The sequence below is a fragment of the Solanum pennellii genome, chromosome 10 (assembly GCF_001406875.1).
Source record: "Solanum pennellii chromosome 10, SPENNV200".
Classification (NCBI taxonomy): Eukaryota; Viridiplantae; Streptophyta; class Magnoliopsida; order Solanales; family Solanaceae; genus Solanum; species Solanum pennellii.
Genome location: NC_028646.1, coordinates 29,079,705 through 29,100,274, shown reverse-complemented (window position 1 = coordinate 29,100,274; position 20,570 = coordinate 29,079,705). Strand labels below are relative to the sequence as shown.

Sequence of the window (20,570 nt, the reverse complement as noted above, 5' to 3'; positions counted from 1 at the left end):
TATAGTTAGATTTATCAAGTTATGAACCTGTGGGGAACACGTAAACCCTAGTTACTTTGATTAACTGATTAAAACCCAACTTTCAAACTCATTAAGTGTCTCTTTCAATTTTGCTAGTTATTTTTACTTATTAGGAAATACAAACCCCCCTTTTTATGTTTTTTTACTTTCCAAGGAAGTCATCAACCGAACAATAGTAATAAACAAGTTGAAGTTAAGTCTAGACTATTTTCCTCGTGGGAACGATCCCAACCTCACTAGTTGGGTTATTTACTTGACGCGACCGCTTTACTTCTCATTTGAGAAGTAAGTTTGAGCGTATCAACTGCTCCATTTCATCTCCTTTTGAATTCACTTCCTTCAGGGCTTCGCTTGCTGGAACAAAGGGCGAAGTGTCTCTATTCGACGGATCGCCAAGTGTGCTTGGCGATGCTCAGCTTCAACTTCAGCTCTTGTTCATCCTTTTTGTTCCCATTTTGCGCCTAAGTGTCCATGCTTACACTAAAACTCCAAATATATGAAACTTAAGAGTTTTCATCATATATTGAGATAGAATGAACATTTGAGGACACTATTTCCAATAAAACAAGGCCCGAAATGAGTCCAATCTGAGGACTCATCAACACCATCATCATAAACTTTTTGCTTGTCCTCAAGTAAAACTCAAGTTTTTACAGTTCAAATAGGATGTCTCAAATAGTTCTACACAACACTCAATCATGAACATACACAAAGACTCAAATTAATCATGCATAACCTAATATATACTCAAAGATTCAAGTAGTGACACACCATTACCAAAGATTCCCGTGCTGACAATACTTGCTACTCATGCAAGCTCAAGCTCAACAAAAGTATCTAAATGTCCTCACACAAAGAATGATTTTATATTCACGCACAAAGATTAATCAATTTAAGATTAAAATTAGATGCAACACTCACACTCACAAAGAGGAACACAATGCATGTTTTCACTCATAGGTTTGCCCTTATTTTCCAGTTGATCTTTGATCCAGTTACACAAAATCAAAAAGATCTTTCTAAGGCTTGTAATAGGGTTGAGTGCAAAGGTATGGTCATTTAGGCTCAGTGATTTTTTCCTTAATGAGATGTGATTTCTTCAAGGTATCCCATATCTTCCTTCCTCAATCCTTAGTCGAGTGCTTCGAAGCATCTTTGTATTCTTCTTCATGGATTTCTTGGAAACCTATTTTCTTTTTGTACTTTTAGCATATTTTTTGTTATCTTCACTTGAAACTTTTAACTCTATTATCTTTTCGTGTTGAATTCATGTGCAATTTTTTCAATTCGATTTCTTATTGTGAGCTTCTATCTTTGTAGGTTGGTTCTTAAATAGCATTAAGAAATGACCTTTAAATTCAAATTTTGATTCTTAAATTTATTTCTACATTAAAGTAATGAATGACTTTTGATATCATAACTTTTCAAATTCTTCCATTATCAGATTTATGATTACGATATAAAAACAATATTAATGTACACATTTATCAAGAAAATGATAATTGAGTCATTAAGGGCTTAAGGACTTCCAAATTCCACCATTATGTAATTAAAGTGTTTATATTTAATCAAATTTCAATTGAGTAGAGGGGGAAAATGACAATTCAACTTTTCACTTTAGAGCTTCTCACTCATAATAATACTAGATCTGGGAACGTGCATTACACGTTTATCCATAATACTTTATATAAATTTGTATTGCAAATGACATATTTTATCCCCTTAAAATCTTTGGTATTTACAAAAAAAATCCATCATTGTTTCAATATAAACTACATATATCTTCCTAATAAAAAGAATATACCTTTAACTATAAAATTGACTAAAAGTAACTAACTATTGCACAAATTCAATATTTGAATGAGGATATTAAAATACTACATGCTAGGCTAATGTATACGAAGCAACAAACCATGCTAAATTTTCAATAATAACAACATAACAACAGATGTACAATAACAACTACAAACAAGAAACATAAACTTTAAACTAAACAGATAAAAAGAGAGAAGAGAACATAGCATAGAGATTTTTCATATTTTTTTTTCAATTGATTTAAGTGCGTATATTATTGTGTCAAATGTCACTATTTATAAGAAGGATAGCATTGAGGAACATAAATAGTTGTCGTAGATCTGATTCTAATCCATTTGGGATTATGGATGAGACATGAAAGTTATAAATATAATTAATAGGAGTTATATACATTTACAAAAGTTAGTGGTAATTAATATATACTAATATGATGATTTGCTATTTAATTTATTAAATAATAACATTCAATATAATATAGAAAGAAAATATAATCTAAGGATAAAATATGAAAAATAATTCAAATATTTTAAATGTTTAATGGAAAATCATTTTGACTAATTAATAAAAAACTCATAGTAACTATGATATTACTATGTGGAAGATGTAAATATTGTTGGTTTATTCTTGCTAATAGTAACTTGCAATTTAATAATGTATAATACAAACAGTCAAAATTCATTGAATTCCAAAATATTAAATGAAAAAAATAATATTTTAGACAATTTCAATAAAATAAATTTAATTAGATTTATTAAGTATTATTTTAAAGAAGTGAAAAAGTCATTAACATTTTTATTAAAATAATTTAATTTAATATTTAAATTAAATATTTTTATAACCTTTTAATTTATAATAAGGATTAAACTATAATTCAACTTTTAACTTTTGTTTTGTTCTCTCTTATAGTAATACTAGTCCTGGACACGTTCGTTGCACATATATTTCTGTAAGTTAATACATACTTTCAAAACATAAATGTTATTAAACCATGTGTATGGGATTCAAAATTGAATTAGTAGAATTGAATTAGTAGAGAGAAAAAATACAACTGATAATTAATATTTATATATGTTAAAGCGATATCGTAATTGAACTTGAAATGAATGTACAAGACAACAATTCTAGTTTAAAACTAATTGTTGCAGTTATAATTTGACTTCGTTTCTTTCTGTAAAGTCTGTTCTGTGCAACAAGAAGTAAAATTATCAATTAAGATATTGTAACATTATATTCAATTTTTGATCTCACTTATATTTAGGATAAATAAAATCATTTGACATAAGCCTTCAAAATGAATTTATATGTATTGTGAAAGTAAAAGTATTTCTTACTCATTATTTAAAAATGCCAACCATCATATTTTGAACTTCAATACTTTATTTGGGGACATAAAGAGTATGTACTTTAATTTGGGGACATAAAGAGTATGTACTTTATTTTAAATTAGAAGAGAGGTAGAGTGAAGAATAAGAAAGGATAACAAATTTAAAGAAAAAATCCAACTGAAACTGGCATTTCTCGAGTGACAAAAGCAAGTTGGGGTTATTATTTTGGCTTATCGAACCAATTTATACCGATTCTTTCTTTGATGACTTCCGGCAGAGAAATTATAGTATTGCAATATATTTTTATATTTTTTATTTTGCGACCATTGAAAGCAATCTTCAGTAACACGAAGATCTCCTCAACAACCTTCATTACGATAGAAATGCGGGACATAAAAAAATCAAACAAAAGGCAAAGCCTTATTCCCTGTTAACAGAAGAAAGAAAAAGTTAGTAATATATTTTATATACATACTATTCTCAAATATATCCAAAGTCAACTCAAACAATAAAAAATAAATAAATATATTTACATAAAGTGAGAAATAAAATATTATTTACATTAATAAACGTCCTTCACCTCAAAAGTTAATGTGTGAACTTCAAATGATTAGAATTTCATACGTTGTGTTTTCTCATAACCAACATGCATAAACAATTAAATGTATAATTATATCCAATTATAGTGTGTAATGCATAAAGTATAATACATACAATCCTAAATAATATAATTTTATAAAGCAAGAATTTGGACATTACTAAATATGAGATTGTAAAAATGTATCCACAAGTTTCTCAATTTTGTTGACACAGCAGACGTAATATAATACCAACACTTCAACATTAAAATAATATATATATATATATATATATATATATATAAATATTATTTTTATAAAAAATAATTGTATACCTAGTTTGTAGATGCAAAAACTATTATGTCACTTGAAAAATATAACTTCAAATTCATTTTACCATGAAATGAAGTATCTTGAAGTACTATAGACTTTTGTTACAAAATGATCTGAAAGTTCAAAAAATTGATGCTCTGCAAAAATGATAATTCTGTTAAGAAATCACCACAGAGAAAATAACAAAATAGGGAAGTTATCATCATATATTATAGTTGCTTGTAATCTTGATGCCACTGCAGCCGAGAAAGAAAAAATGACAAACATAAATATAGTTAAATGTGATATACATATCTAAAATTAAAATAATACAAAGAGATCAAATAAAAGTAAGGATTCAGCGATTATCAATTGTACAACTAACCTTTCGTCCACGGTTGTATGATAATTTTTCAATATTTGTATTATAAATTTGAAAAAATGATCTTCATTCAATATAGGCAAATGAAGAGGTAAGAGTTTTAAGAAATTAATTTATGAAAAAGAGGGTTTCGAAAAACGATACACATCTTTTTATCTTCTTTAATGTCTTAAATTTCACATTTAATTGGATAATGTAATTAAACATTTTTTGGACTTTTTAAAATAACGATTTAGTTCGGAAAGGTCTTTAAACAATGTTTATGGTTGACTATGATAAATAATGCAATGTGTCTTTTCATATTTTTTCCAGTTTTTTATGATATTCAACAAGTTTAATATCTAATAAAATTAATGAAATGATGTATAATTTTTATTTAGTGCAGGGATAAAATGATAATTTAACTTTATATTTTGAGCTTCCACTCATAATAATACTAATTTTCTAACGCGTGCACGCACATATATACATGCTAATTAGTATAAATGTTTCTAAAATAAAATGTACAATATGAGCATATCTAATTGATATTTTGATCATTGCAAGACACATCATACCAAAAATTGTTACAATGAATTTGAAAACTATATACTATAACAACTTCAATTATACAATTTTTATAATATATCAAGTATTCAACTTGTAGTTAAAAGCTCTTTTTTAACATTTCACAACACAGAATTTAAATGTCGACATCTAAATGCATATTTTGTACACATACAGAGTGCACTACAACAACATCCCCATGCTTTTTCCTCGACTACAAAATGATAATTTCCTAGTAGGATAGTAGAACATCATTCCCACATAACGAATGAAATGTATTTGTCTTAATCTACTTAGGAGACTAAACATTCACATGTCTTACCATCTGAATTTTACATCGTGGTATATGCCTAGCTATAAGAACTACAAAGAGATCATAAGTCAGCCATTACATTGAAATAGGAAGATATCTGTATTGACTTTACATAAGCAAATTACCACTTGTATTCTTATTCAGAATAATTCAAGACACTTTCCGTCATCATACTTTTGGTTCAACTTTCTTGAAGACTATAGTAGGCAATCTTGTTAAGGTAATGCATCACATAATTCCTAACATATCCAATAATATAGGCTGCAAAGGAGTTTGCAAGTGAGTTGATAAAGGAGCATGATTCTTCTGCTCATCCCATTTGAAAATGCCATTGAGGGTAGTCAATCAGAGAAGCAAGACACAAAAGTTTCAAGCAATAAGCAGAGTTCAGAAAACCATAAATGCAGTTTACCTCTAGCTATAGCTTCTACTGTTAAATAACAATATGAAGAAGATACTCGATAAAGAGAATAAAACAAAATAAGCTACCCAAAAAAAGTGCGAAAAAAGAATTTACCTGATGAATTTTAATTTTGCACAAAAAAAGAGAAGCAGATTAATGAACAATGAGATGTTGCTGAATACATTTATATAGATCAGTCAAAAATCTAAAAATGTATTGAATGTGCTGATAATTTAAGCAATAAATTGAGCGTGGGAAAAAGGGGTTGTTTCAAGGGACGCTGAACAGAAACTTTTGTACACTGAACAAATATTTTTGGAGAATTAAATTAGTGTTGTGATTATCAATAACTTTTTTTAATTAATTAATATTTAAACAACATTATAGGAGAAAAAAGATAATTTAATTTTTTGGGTTAAACAGTTTCCACTTATAATAATATATGATATGATGATTAATATTAAAGATGTCATGAATATCATTTAGTGATTTCTTAATACTTAGACTTAGCTGTGTCGTTCCATATTTTTTTTTGTGAATATAACGAAGTTTTGCTAGCGTTTTGTAATTTTCTTTTTATTTTTTTTAAAAATGTTTGGTTGGTTTTTCAAAAGATCTTTTCAAGTTAATAAAATATTAGTTATTTGTGCAATACAATGGCTTGATTGTCGTTCTCAAAACGTTGTTGGTATATAATAAACATTAAGTAGTTTAACTTAAAAGTTCTAAAATATTGGATAAAATCTTATTGTCATCATTTAACTAAAAGTTACAAATATGAATTTTGTTTATTAACTAAAGACTTGTAGATTTGAATTTTGCTTTACTACATTCTTAATGTAAATGTTTATATAAAGATGTCCCTTAAACTGGATGAGCTATTATTGTGGTACCGATTTCTAATAGTAAGGCCCTTTATTTTTCGTAAGTAAGGTTTAATAATAAGACCCGACATCATTTTGTTGAATCACATCTGACCTGTTTCATTTTTTCGCATGTCATTTATGATAAATCTACCTATCGAGTCCGAACTTTACTCTATATACATTAGTAAATCTCCAAACATCTTGGTGGTGTGTACGACTATTATTAGTAGCCTTATAACTAAAGTCATCCTTTGTGACTCATGCTTGGCTTGTATGGTAGTAGTCAAGACAATGATAGAAAGACTTTAACGATCTCTGATTAAGAATAAATGAACAATAGCAGCATCACAAGATTTGTTAGTGATAAAACATTTGCAAGATTTGTTACTGAATAAAACGTTTGCAATGGTGAATTATGATGAATAAGAAAGCTACCATTTTAATTTGGGAAAAACATAGATAATAATCAAACATATTTACTTTGTTGAAGTACATTTTTTTGAAAAACGAAGAATTATCAACTAAACTAGAGAAAAAATGAATTAGAATTTTCCTAACTACTCTTTTTAAGTACAAGTGGTACTTCAGTAAAGAAAAATATCAAAATAGAGTCATGCACTAGCCATATCGTTGTCTTTAAGCAACTCCAACCACCTCTGCCGCCTCAAATTGAGACACCTCTGTTAGCATAGCTTTCGAATACTGAATCTCATTTCCCTATTTACCATATTGAGCTAAAATATGACTCAAATCCCTGCGCTAACAATATGAAAAAACAAATTTAACAAGAACACACACAACATTTGGCTTTGACATATATAGTATTTTCATATATAACATATTGTGGTACTAATGACTAAGTACAACAAAAAATCAAAAGATTTCAGTTACTAGGATGTATTGTTCAGGTCAGCTCGTAGTCACATCGATTATTCGATTCATTACCTTGTAACCTCCTACCAACACAAGCACTTAAACATATGTGAAAATTTGCAAGTACTTCATTGACTACTAGGCCACACCTTTGAGGTGTGTACTTGCGTGCTATGGTTATGATGTTTTCACCAATTCAATTTCCCAATTGATAATTTGATCAGCGGATAGTCTCAAATAAATGAAGAAAAACACAGATGCCAGGTTTACCTTATCTTAAGAAGCATCATCATCAGAACGAGAATCATCAATTCTCCTATCTGTGATAGCTGGAAAAAGCATCTGCCGGTGATCAAGGGACGGTGGATTGGTGGACTCTAAAGTTTTACTAGCCACATTCTCCTTCTTTGGTGTATAACATTTTTTTGTCTGAGCATTTTTCACCTCTATGCATGCCTTATCTAATATTACCAGAAAATCACGAATGATAACAAACACATGATGTCAAGATTAGCATTCTGCACAAAACTCTCAGGGTCTGGTGAAACCTATTTCGGCATCTACATTCTTCATTTCTGAATTTAGAAAATCCCCTGATTCCTTTAGTGCACGACCAAGCTTGGATACGGTGCCAGTTAAGTTGTGCATGTGCATCCAAAATTGCAGCTTTTTTCACATTTTCAAGTTCACTAATCAATCTTGAAACAACCTGTAGACCAGTACTTCAATAATACTCTCTGCGTCTTGAGACTGATCCTCGGGTGGATCATTAGACTTGATGCTAGACACTCTCCCTTGATCTCTGGCATGGGCAGCTCGTATACCTTCTGAACGGATTATATCTTGAACAACCAAATGCAACAACGTAGTTTTTCCATCTATTCCTTTTACATCTTATTGTTTCAGAAGTGTGTCATATTTTAATGCTTGAGCACCACCACAAAATGTTCCATCATTCATGCGATTGCCAGTTTTCAAAACAGCCACATGGGACTTGTGAAACAACCTGCTCCTTCGTAGTTCTGTGCAAGCAGCCTGATGTTAAATTTGACAAGATTCAAAAATGGATTAATGAGAAGATATGGTAGTTAGGAGGATAATTCTTCATTGGTATAAAAGTCAAGATAGCAACTTTTGTAGGTGAAATTTAGGTGAACCATAAATTGATTTCACAAGGTAAATGTTGACATTTTGACATATTGTGATGTCATGGATGACATCAATAGGAAGAATTCACTCCTATAAATAGGTAGCTCCTAATTCATTTGTAACACACCTCTAACTTGCCTTAACATCTCCTAAGGCATTTGTTCTTCTTTCTCTCTTGTACTATTTCACTTGTACTCTTTTGGAGTGAAATAAATATTGATTGGTTGTGTCCGAGGAGTAGGCAAAAGAAAACAAAAGTTTGTCGAACCTCGTTAATTCCTAGTGTTCTTTTTGTTGTTGTCTCATTTACTATTTATTAGCTACCTTTAGATATAGTAGTTGTGATTCCATCACTCTCTATATATTCGGCTTCCGCAACAATTGGTATCAGAGCCAAGGTATTATCTGAGTATGCTCTGTGGTTGCAACATAGTCTGAACTTCCACATCAGAAAGAGATTTAGTTTGGTCTTATCATTGTTAGCTAGTAAATAGTATTTGTAGTAAAATGGAAGACAAGAAAAATGATGAGTCCACATCAAGTGTCAATAATACGTCATCATTGGCATCTTCGCTTATAACAAGAATTGTGTCTAATGCGAAATTTGCAGTTGAAATTTTTGACGGGTCAGGACATTTTGGAATGTGGCAAGGCGAGGTCCTTGATGTTCTTTTTCAAAAGGGATAGATATTGCCATTGAAGAAGAGAAACCAGATGGTGTAGGAGAAGAAGATTGGAAGATTATCAACCGTGTTGCTTGCGGTACCATTCGATCTTACCTTGCAAGAGAACAAAAGTATCCATACACGAAGAAAACATCTGTAAATAAATTATGGAATTCATTGGAGGAGAAATTCTTGAAGAAAAACAGTCAAAATAAACTTTACATGAAAAGAAGACTGTTACGCTTCACTTATGTTCCCCGAAGCACAATGAATGGTCATATCACCAGCTTTAATAAGTTGGCGACAGATTTGCGAAATATGGACGTGACTTTTACGGATGGAGATATGGCCTTAATGTTGTTAAGTTCACTTCCCGATGAGTTTGAGCATCTTGAAACGACTCTACTGCATGGGAATGATGAAGTATCTCTCAAAGAAGTTTGTTCTGCCTTATACAGTTATGAACAAAGAAAGAGAGAAAAACAAAAAGGCGGAGAAGCAGAAGCACTAGTTGCGAGAGGTCGTTCTCAAAATCATATGAGAACGAAGAAAGGGAGATCCAAGTCAAGATCAAGACTCAGCAAAGATTAATGTGCCTTTTGCCGAGAAAAAGGTCATTGGAAGAAAGACTGCCCAAATTTGAATAGCAAAGCCAAACCAAATAATGGGAAGGCTGTCATGGATTCAAATGTGGCTGATTGTGATGATTCCGATTACTCACTAGTTAAAACAGATCCATCCAAATCATCTGATGTATGGTTGATGGATTCAGCTTGTAGTTATCATATGTGTCCCAATCGGGACTGTTTATTGATTTACAAGAAGGAGTGTGGAGTTATTCACACTGCAAACAATAATCCTCTTACCACATATGGTGTTGGTTCAATCCGATTAAGGAACCATGATGGATTAAGTAGAACATTAACAGATGTTAGATATGTACCAGATTTGAAGAAAAATCTTATTTCTGTAGGAGCCCTAGAATCAAATGGGTTCAAAGTCATTGCAGATAATGGCGTGATGAGAATATGCTCTGGTGAACTGGTGGTAATGAAGGCAATTTGAAGAAATAATAACATGTCCCACTATCAAGGTAGTACAGTTATTGGGACAGCGGCAACAACATCCAATGACGAGAAGGAGGCAGAAATGACCAAGCTGTGGCATATGCGCTTGGGACATGTTGGAGGGAAATCTTTGAAAACTTTATCAGATCAAGGATTGCTAAAAGGAGTAAAAACTTGCAACTTGGAGTTTTGTGAGCATTGTATCAAGGGAAAGCAAACAAGGGTTAAATTTGGAACAACTATCCACAATGCTAAAGGTATTTTGGATTGTGTTCATTCGGATGTTTGGGGTGCTTCAAAAACACCTTCATTAGGTGGGAAACACTATTTTGTAACCTTTGCTGATGACTTTTCTCGAAGATTGTGGGTGTATACGATGAAAACAAAAGATGAAGTATTGAGAATTTTTCTCAAATGGAAGGTGATGATAGAAACTGAAAGTGGCAGAAAGATCAAGTGTATTCGAACAGACAATGGTGGCGAATACAAAAATGATTTTTTTCAGAAAAATTGTGAGAAAAATGGCATCGTTAGACATTTCACCGTTAAAAATACACCACAACAGAATGGAGTGACAGAACGCATGAACCGAACTTTGCTGGAGAAAGTTCGGTGTATGTTGTCCAATGCTGTCTCGGGCAAAGAATTTTGGGCTAAGGCAATAACATATGCGTGCCACCTCATTAATCATCTACCATCTGCTTTTATTGGTGGGAAGACACCATTTGAAAAATGGTATGGAAAACCTGCTGAAGATTGTGGTTCTTTATATGTATTTGGCTCAATTGCATTTTATCATGTAAGAGAGTCAAAATTGGACCCAAGAGCAAAGAGATCTTTATTTATGGGAATTACTTCTGGAGTCAATGGATACCGTTTATGGTGCCTAGAGACAAGAAAAGTTATTTTCAGCAGGGATGTTACCTTTGATGAATCTGCCTTGACAAATAAGGTAACACTTGAAGAAGCCAAACAAATTGATGGTGCTTCAAAGCAGGTGGAGTTTGAGGGAAAGATAATTTTCCCAACACAGGGATCAAACGAGGAAATCATAGAAGATGGTGGAGTCATAATGCAGAAAATTCATACTACAGATAATCCTGCCGATATGTTGACAAAAGTGGTGACTGCGGTCAAGTTTCAACATTGTTTGAACTTGATCAACATTGTTGAACATTGAAGATTAGGGTTGAAGACACAATCAAAATTGTTGTTGAGAAAATGTTGAAAATGGAGAATCTTGCCAAGGTGGAGATTTGTTAAATTTGACAAGATTCAAAAATGGATTAATGAGAAGATATGGTAGTTAGGAGGATAATTCTTCATTGGTAGAAAAGTCAAGATAGCACCTTTTGTAGGTGAAATTTAGGTGAACCATAAATTGATTTCACAAGGTAAATGTTGACATTTTGACATATTGTGATATCATGGATGACATCAATAGGAAGAATTCACTCCTATAAATAGGTAGCTCCTAATTCATTTGTAACACACCTCTAACTTGCCTTAACATCTCCTAAGGCATTTGTTTTTCTTTCTCTCTTGTACTATTTCACTTGTACTCTTTTGGAGTGAAATAAATATTGATTGGTTGTGTCCGAGGAGTAGGCAAAAGAAAACAAAAGTTTACCGAACCTCGTTAATTTCCTTGTGTTCTTTTTGTTGTTGTCTCATTTACTATTTATTAGCTACCTTTAGATATAGTAGTTGTGATTCCATCACTCTCTATATATTCAGCTTCCGCAACACCTGAGCATAAAATAAGATGCACCAAACACCAATGTCAAGATATTTGTAGAAAACAAAGGAATGTTAAGGCTACAAATGTAAGGTGCAACAGAGATTCTTGAACTCCGTGCCTTGTCAAAACCAGACAAACAAAATGATACAGAGAACATATGTCTGCATTACTAATTTTAAATTTCACCCAAAGTATAAAAACACCAAGCTGACTCACTTGGAGTTTGGTGAGGACTTTATGTTATTCTGGAAGGCTTGATATTAAATCAGTAGCTAGATTGATGGAGACAATTAGGCAATTTGGCAAGCATGATTGATTAGTATAGAGATGGTACATACTGTTTAACTGAGAATGACACATATTCAGTAAGTAGAAGCCACCTAAACCTAATGGGGAACCTGGAGAGAGTACAGGAAGCTGATATGATATGGGGCTTATTCTACTACCTAGACACACAGATACATACTCTGGCTGGCTAATTAAGATAGATTGTTTACAAAGGAGAAAAATAAACAAACTACATATCCCAGTGGACGATACTCATGCTGTTTGTGTGATGACAGCAAAGAGGAGTCCTAGCTGCACCTATTTTTTGAATGTAGGTGGACAATGACAGTGCAAGAAGAGCTGGAAAGATGGCCAGAAGGTAGATTTCAGAGGAAGAAGGTGCTACCATGTTTACGATGGAACTAAAGAGTGACACTGACAACTATTCAGAAAGGAACCGGTAACAACAATTCTGAGGGCAAGGATCTACAACACCTGGAAGGCAAAACACTTCAAGGGAATAAATGTAAATACGAAGTTAGCTGTTACACAGATTGTTATGCGGAATTCGATATAATACGAGAAAATATAAACGCGAAAAACAAGACAACAGATTTACGTGGTTCACCAATAAATTGGCTACGTCCACGGGGAAGAGGGGGAGCAGTTTTATTATGGAGAGGCAAGAACAGAATTACAGAATAGGGTTTGCCATAGCGTCTATATATAGTGCTAAGCTACGCCCTAACAGGCTTGGGCCCAAAATACAGAATTGACACATAATTAAGGGCCCAATACAACAACATTGTATACCGTCGGGCCGGGGGCGTCTCCGCCCCCCCGGACCCCCGTCCTTTCTGTTGTAATGGGTCCAATTCAAGGCATTCAACAAATCTCCACCTTGACTTGAATTCTCCGAACAGATTCTTCAGACGCACTATGATAGTGCCAGGCCTCCCCCTCTTCCTCAGAATTGCCCCGCAGGGCAATTAACAGCTTCTGATGTTGAGCAAGTCCAAACAGTGTTGAAACTTGCTCTGTGGAACCGGCTTTGTGAACATATCAGCAGGATTATCAGCAGTTCCTACTTTCTTCACCTTGATTCTCTTCTCACTTCTCAGAAAATGATACCTTACGTCAATATGCTTGGTTCTCTCATGATGGACTTGATCCTTGGCTAGACAAATTGCGCTCAAACTGTCACAATACACCGTAGCCTGATCATGATGCAGACCAAGATCACTAACCAGCCCTTTCAGCCAAATCCCTTCTTTTGCAGCCTCTGTCAAGGCCATGTACTCCGCTTCCGTAGTAGACAAAGTCACTGTAGGTTGCAAAGTTGCCTTCCAACTGACGACAGATCCTCCAAGGGTAAACACATAGCCAGTCATCGATCTTCTTGTGTCAACATCTCCAGCATAGTCAGAATCAGAATAGCCAGTAACCAAGCACTGAGTATCACCTCCATAAATGAGACCAACGTCAGATGTACCTCTAAGGTACCGGAAAATTCTCTTCACAGCCTGCCAATGTTCTCTCCCTGGTTGTCCCATGAATCTGCTCACTACACTGACTGCATGTGCTAAATCTGGCCTTGTACAGACCATAGCATACATCAAACTTCCTACGGCACTGGCATAAGGGACTCGTGACATATACTCCTTCTCTTCTTCTGACTGTGGAGCGAACATGGCAGTGAGATGGATATTGGCAGCACTGGGGGTATCAATAGGCTTAGATGAAGACATGCCAAACCTCGCCAAGACCTTCTGAATGTAGCTTCTCTGTGACAAGAAAAGTTTCCTTCTCTCTCTGTCTCTAATGATCTCCATCCCTAGAATCTTCCGAGCGGCTCCCAAATCCTTCATCTCAAACTCAGCACTAAGTAAACCCTTCAGCTTCTGAATGTCATACTTCTTCTTTGCAGCTATCAGCATATCATCTACATAAAGCACCAGATAGATGAATGAATCATCCTTGAGCCTATTGTAGTAGACACAACAATCATATGAGCTCCGAGTATATCCCAACTTCCCCATATAGCTGTCAAACCTTTTGTACCACTGCCTTGGAGACTGCTTAAGTCCATATAAGGACTTCTTCAGCTTGCAGACGTGATTTTCCTTCCCTGGAACTTTGAAACCATCCGGCTGAGTCATGTATATCTCTTCCTCCAACTCTCCATTAGAAATGCTGTCTTCATATCATGTTGTTCAAGCTCCAGATTCTGATGTGTAACTATCGCTAGTAACACTCGGATGGAAGTATGTCTGACCACTGGTGAGAAGATCTCATTGTAGTCCACTCCCTCTCTTTGGTTGAAACCTCTGGCAACAACCCTGGCTTTATACTTGACTCCTTCTGCTGGTGATATCCCTTCCTTCTTCTTGAAAACCCATTTGCAAGTAATAATCTTTCTCCCCGAAGGCTGTATGACCAGATCCCATGTCTGATTCTTGTGTAGGGACTCCATCTCATCTCCCATAGCGGCAAACCATTTTTCAGAATCAGAACTTAAAATGGCTTCTTTGTAAGTAGACGGCTCAGATGTATCTACCTCTTCAGCAACCTGCAGTGCATAACCCACCATGTCCTCAAAACCATACCTCGTAGGTGGCCGAACTCCAACCCTCCTTGGCCGATCTTGAGCTATACTCCGATGGATATCTGATGGCATAGATTCTGGAATATCTGTTTCTGTCTGTGGCTCTTGATCCTCCTCTTCAGGTTCTTTCAAATCGCTCTCGTTCTGAATGACTTGAAACTCCACCTGTTTATCAAGACTCCCAGTTTCTGACGTAGTTGTAGGCTTCACAATGGTTCTAAGCAGAGAACTTTCATCAAAGACAACGTTCCTGCTCATAATAACCCTCTTTTCTGCTGGAGACCAGATTCTGAAACCTTTCACTCCATCTCCGTAGCCCACAAATACTCCCTTTTTAGCTCTTGGTTCTAACTTACCTTCACTGACGTGATAGTAAGCCGTACAACCAAAAGCTTTCAGATTTGAATAATCAGCAACTTTTCCTGACCACATCTCCATAGGTGTTTTGCACTGTATGCCTGTATGTGGTCCGCGGTTAATCAAGTAGCAAGCTGTACTAACCGCTTCTGCCCAGAATCTTCTATCTAGCCCAGCATTAGAGAGCATGCACCTTGCTCTCTCCAGAAGTGTTTGATTCATCCGCTCAGCTACACCGTTCTGCTGTGGTGTATTTCTGACTGTACGATGTCGAGCAATCCCTTCATCCTTACAGAATTGATCAAATTCAGACCAGCAGAATTCCAGCCCATTATCAGTTCGCAACCTCTTGATCTTCTTCCCTGTTTGATTTTCCATCAAAATTTTCCACTCCTTGAACTTCTGGAAAGCTTCACTTTTATGCTTCATCATGTACACCCAAGTCATCCTTGAGTAGTCATCAATCATGGACACAAAAAATCTGCAGCCTCCCAAAGACTCAACACGGCATGGACCCCAGCAATCAGAATGGATATAATCAAGAGTGCCTTTTGTTCTGTGAATGGCTTTTGGAAACTTGTTGCGATGTAGTTTTCCAAAGACACAATGTTCACAAAACTCTAGGCTTTTAACCTTATGACCAGCAAGAAGATCCTCCTTTGACAGAATTTGCATCCCTCTTTCACCCATATGACCAAGTCTCATGTGCCATAACTTAGTCATATCCTCCTGGTGAACTTCTGACGATGCAACATGGGCTGAACCTGTAACCGTGGAACCTTGTAGAAAATACAAAGTACCACGCATGACACCTTTCAGAATCAGATTTGAACCCTTCCAGACCCGCAAGACTCCATCTTTTCCCGACCAGCTGAATCCCTTGCTGTCCAAAGAACTGAGAGATATCAGATTTTTCGTCATCAATGGAACGTGCCTGACCTCGTTCAATGTGCAGAAGCTACCGTCATGTGTCCTTATCTTGATCGAGCCTGTCCCAACCACCTTGCAGACAGAACTGTTGGCCATCGAGATGCTGCCTCCGTCTATCTGCTCATAAGTCGTGAACCACTCTCTCCTAGGACAGATGTGATAGGATGCCCCAGAATCGAGAACCCACACATCTGAATGATGAGTGTGCTCATCCGCAACTAGGGCAATGTCTTCTTCAGAATTGGTGTCTTCTTCAGCAACAGCAGCAGAAACTGATTGTTTTTCCGATTGCTTCTTCTTCTTCGGACAATCAAATTTCCAATGTCCCTTCTCCTTGCAGTAATTACAAACATCATCTGGCTTTGCACCCTTCGACATCGGCTTATTTTTCTTTCCGCCGTTTTTCCTTCCCTTTCCGCTACTGGTGAACAGACCGGAAGGCTGTATGTCCGTACTTGTGCCGTTAGCCTTATGCCGTAATTCCCTGCTATGAAGGGCCGATCTGACTTCTTCCAGCGACACAGTATCTTTCCCAACAATGAACGATTGAACAAAATTCTCAAACGACATTGGGAGAGATACTAACAGAATCAGGGCAGCATCTTCATCCTCGATCTTCACATCGATATTACGCAATTCTAATAACAAAGTATTCAATTGCTCTAAATGTTCCCTGAGTTGTGTACCTTCAGCCATTCGTAAACCGAATAGACGTTGTTTCAGAAGCAGCTTGTTGGTTAGAGATTTTGTCATGTACAAACTCTCCAGCTTCAACCACAGACCAGCAGCAGTCTCTTCATCCGAGACCTCCGTGATGACGTCATCCGCGAGACACAGCATGATCGTCGAGTGCGCCTTTTCCTCCAGAATCGCCATCTCAGGAGTAACGACGGCGTTCTTATCTTTCGACAACGGCGCCCAGAAGCCTTGTTGTTTCAACAAAGCCCGCATCTTGATCTGCCATAAACTGAAACTGTTCCTCCCTGTGAATTTGTCGATTTTCACGTTCAAAGCAGACATCTCGAATTCTCCAAGAACACCGATTAACCGAGAGGCTCTGATACCAAATTTGTTATGCGGAATTCGATATAATACGAGAAAATATAAACGCGAAAAACAAGACAACATATTTACGTGGTTCACCAATAAATTGGCTACGTCCACGGGGAAGAGGGGGAGCAGTTTTATTATGGACAGGCAAGAACAGAATTACCGAATAGGGTTTGCCATAGCGTCTATATATAGTGCTAAGCTACGCCCTAACAGGCTTGGGCCCAAAATACAGAATTGACACATAATTAAGGGCCCAATACAACAACATTGTATACCGTCGGGCCGGGGGCGTCTCCGCCCCCCCGGACCCCCGTCCTTTCTGTTGTAATGGGTCCAATTCAAGGCATTCAACACAGATTAAGAGGAGTTTACAGAAAGGCTAGAACTAGTAAAAGGCTCTAGAAAGCTACGAAGTGCAGTAGTATAATCCAGAAAATATTTGGTTGATCTTCACAGTTTACAAACAAAAAAATGAAACAGAGGGCATATAAGTTGGGAATATTTACTGAAAATCCAACAGTTCATCACAATCAGGAATATTTATCTCACCTCCAAGGTAGCAAATGATTCATTAGCCCACTGATGCCTCCTCGTCAAGACTGCACGTAAAGAGCATGGATTCTCATCTCTTGAAGGCAAATGGAATATCAACCAAAATTTTCAGGCATCGTTCCGCAGGCCCATGCCGAGAGAGATCCCCATTGTAGAGCCTGCTCAACTGCAATTCTTCGTCAGCAGTTGGTTCCATCTTAAGAAGAGTTTGAAGGAGTTCAGATGGAAGTTCATTTGTTGGGTGGGAATATAATAATATTAGTCACTGTTGTCATAGATGCAAAATATACAACAACCTGATATTTCCATTTCCAAGAAATCGACCCAGTATACTAATGTTTCGTCACATGACTGTGAGGGAAGTACAAATTCTTGTTACAAGAGTATAATCATTCTGATCATGATAACAGTTGCCTGCCCTGAAGTGGTGCTACATTTTTTGTACTTCTAAAAGGACGTTTTTAAGATAATAGAAAGTTTTACCAATTTTATTGTGGGGATCATCACTGACTGAGGGATTACCAGCCATACTGTGCCTTGAAGCTTAAAGATTGACGTCTCAGAAACATCAGTATACCAAAAGCAAAAATAAATATTCATACCAACAGAATAGACACTTATGCTTAGGCTAAGAAGAGGCCTCTCATCCCTTTTCCCCTTTCTGTATCCAACCCCACAACTTTGCAATAGCATATAAAAAAGAGCGCAACAACAATAAATGTAAAACTGCAGCAGTCACAAGAACTGCAACCAAAACTGTTTTAGTATTGCTTTTTTCTTATTTGATTGACCATCCGATGTAGAGTTGTGACTAATAGAAGATTGATCACTAGGACCAGAAGTTTTGCTAGAATCATTGTAATCTTGAGGAAAAAATGGCTTTGTAGGAGGACGGACAGGTGGCGGAGAATTGGGAGTTTCAGAACTGGAAGTAGCTTGAGCAGGAGCTGACGGGTCTCCAACCTGAAGCAATTCACGCTGTCTAGGTGCACCATACCAGGAAAAGAGGAAGTCCATGCATCTGGTATACCATGTAGGTGAATGCTTCTCCTCTCCCGAAATAAGAAACAACAGATTTTTCTTCACTTGACAACCCTTAAGGGCTTCCTTGGTGAGTAGATTGGCATTTTTCTCTTTATTTGTAGTTAATGATCTTGTGTTAGTAAAAATTTTGTTTGCTGCTTCTCCAAGATCACTAAACTGAAGAAATTCAACAACATCATTAGAATGTACCAACTCTAGCTACAGTTCAACCATAAAGATTGTTCCCAATTATAGCTCCAAGAGCTCTCTATAGGCTTGAAGTTGTAGGAGAACGAACAATTTTGGAAGAGCATAGACTCTCCACGTATGGGGTGGTCAGTGACTATCCGGTATGCTAGGAGACTATTCAGTTACACAAATTTGAGTGATTTAGAACGCCTCGTGACCCATATATACCTTCTTATTGGGTGTGAGAGTTTTACATGGCATATGCTTAGGCCTTACAAAAGAGGAGGAAGGACATAGTTTGGAAGCCCTTGAATGAGGTTGAGGTTTGTGGTAAGATGGTACACTGCCACGTAGGATAAACCAACTCATTCCTGGATACTTTATCAAATCTAGCTGATATGTATCAAATCAGGATGCACCATGAACTTGACGCTCTAAAAGGTTGGCTGGCACTAATGATATCTGATATTTCTTTACCTTGGATGGCTGATGGTGCAAGAATTGAGAAGAAAGCTCTAATTGCAAGCCAATACTGGTTCAGGTTCATTAGCAGCATGCCATTGCAGAATGAATACATCCTTTTCTTTACCAAGGCGGTGTTAGTGGGTAGAATCATTGATTGGGAGCACATCAATGTGACTTCAATTATTGTGGAGGAGATGCTTCTAATGGCCAGACATGAGCAGACATCATTTCCATACCTGATCTTTATCACACAGTTAAGTGAAAAGGCTGGAGTTTCCTTTTGGGGGAGGTTGATGTGTGGATCATATAAACCGGGCTCCCTCAGTGACACCCATAGGATTGAGGCCGACTATTTACGGGACAATGCACCTCGTAGGAAACCTCCACCACCAAGCACTATGCCCATGGTTGATCCTTCTATACTAGCTCCTGAAGCCACTCCTCCGCTTCTAATATGGAGCCGTTGGGTATACATCTGTCTCCTTCAGTTGTCCCCACTTTTAGTTTTCACAGCTCTTTGACTAAGGTTCAAACACCTGGAGCCTTAACCAAGAGAAAGGCGAGTTGAAGAGCAGTTGACAATTCGCCGAATGTTATCGATGAGCCTGACTAGCGTCACTCAATGAGTCACACATTGAGTTTTGGGAGGTATTTTAGGAAAATATAAATATTCCAAAGGAGAGGAAAAAGGGATTCGGATTTTAACAGAGAGTTCCAGAGTTCCAAAGTTAAAAACATTTTGGAGAGTGAAGCACCTTTTCCTTTGTAAAGGACACTTTTAATTTTTGGGGTTTTCAACTTTTGTTCTTGAAATTGATAAAATGAAGTTGAATCGAAAGTGTGTTTGCTTGTGCTTACTTAATTTCATGTTACATGTGGCTGCTCTCGTACAAGGTATAATTTCTTTACACTTTGTGATAGTGGCTAAAACCCTAAGATCTAGAGGTGCATTTATAGGGTTGTGTGATGATTTAATATAATGGGTATTGTGTTATGCTCTTTTTTGTTGCTGTTCATACATGGATCTGGGCTAATTAGCATCGGGTCAAATAACGGATTAAGGTTGCAAACAT

The 20,570-nt window shown here is 36.1% G+C and overlaps 1 pseudogene; it reads right to left on the bottom strand.

Moving 5' to 3' along the window:
• Window positions 1–7,710: 7,710 nt before the first annotated feature.
• LOC107001198 lies at window positions 7,711–19,157 on the bottom strand (annotated as a pseudogene).
• Between the last annotated feature and the right edge of the window lie 1,413 nt (window positions 19,158–20,570).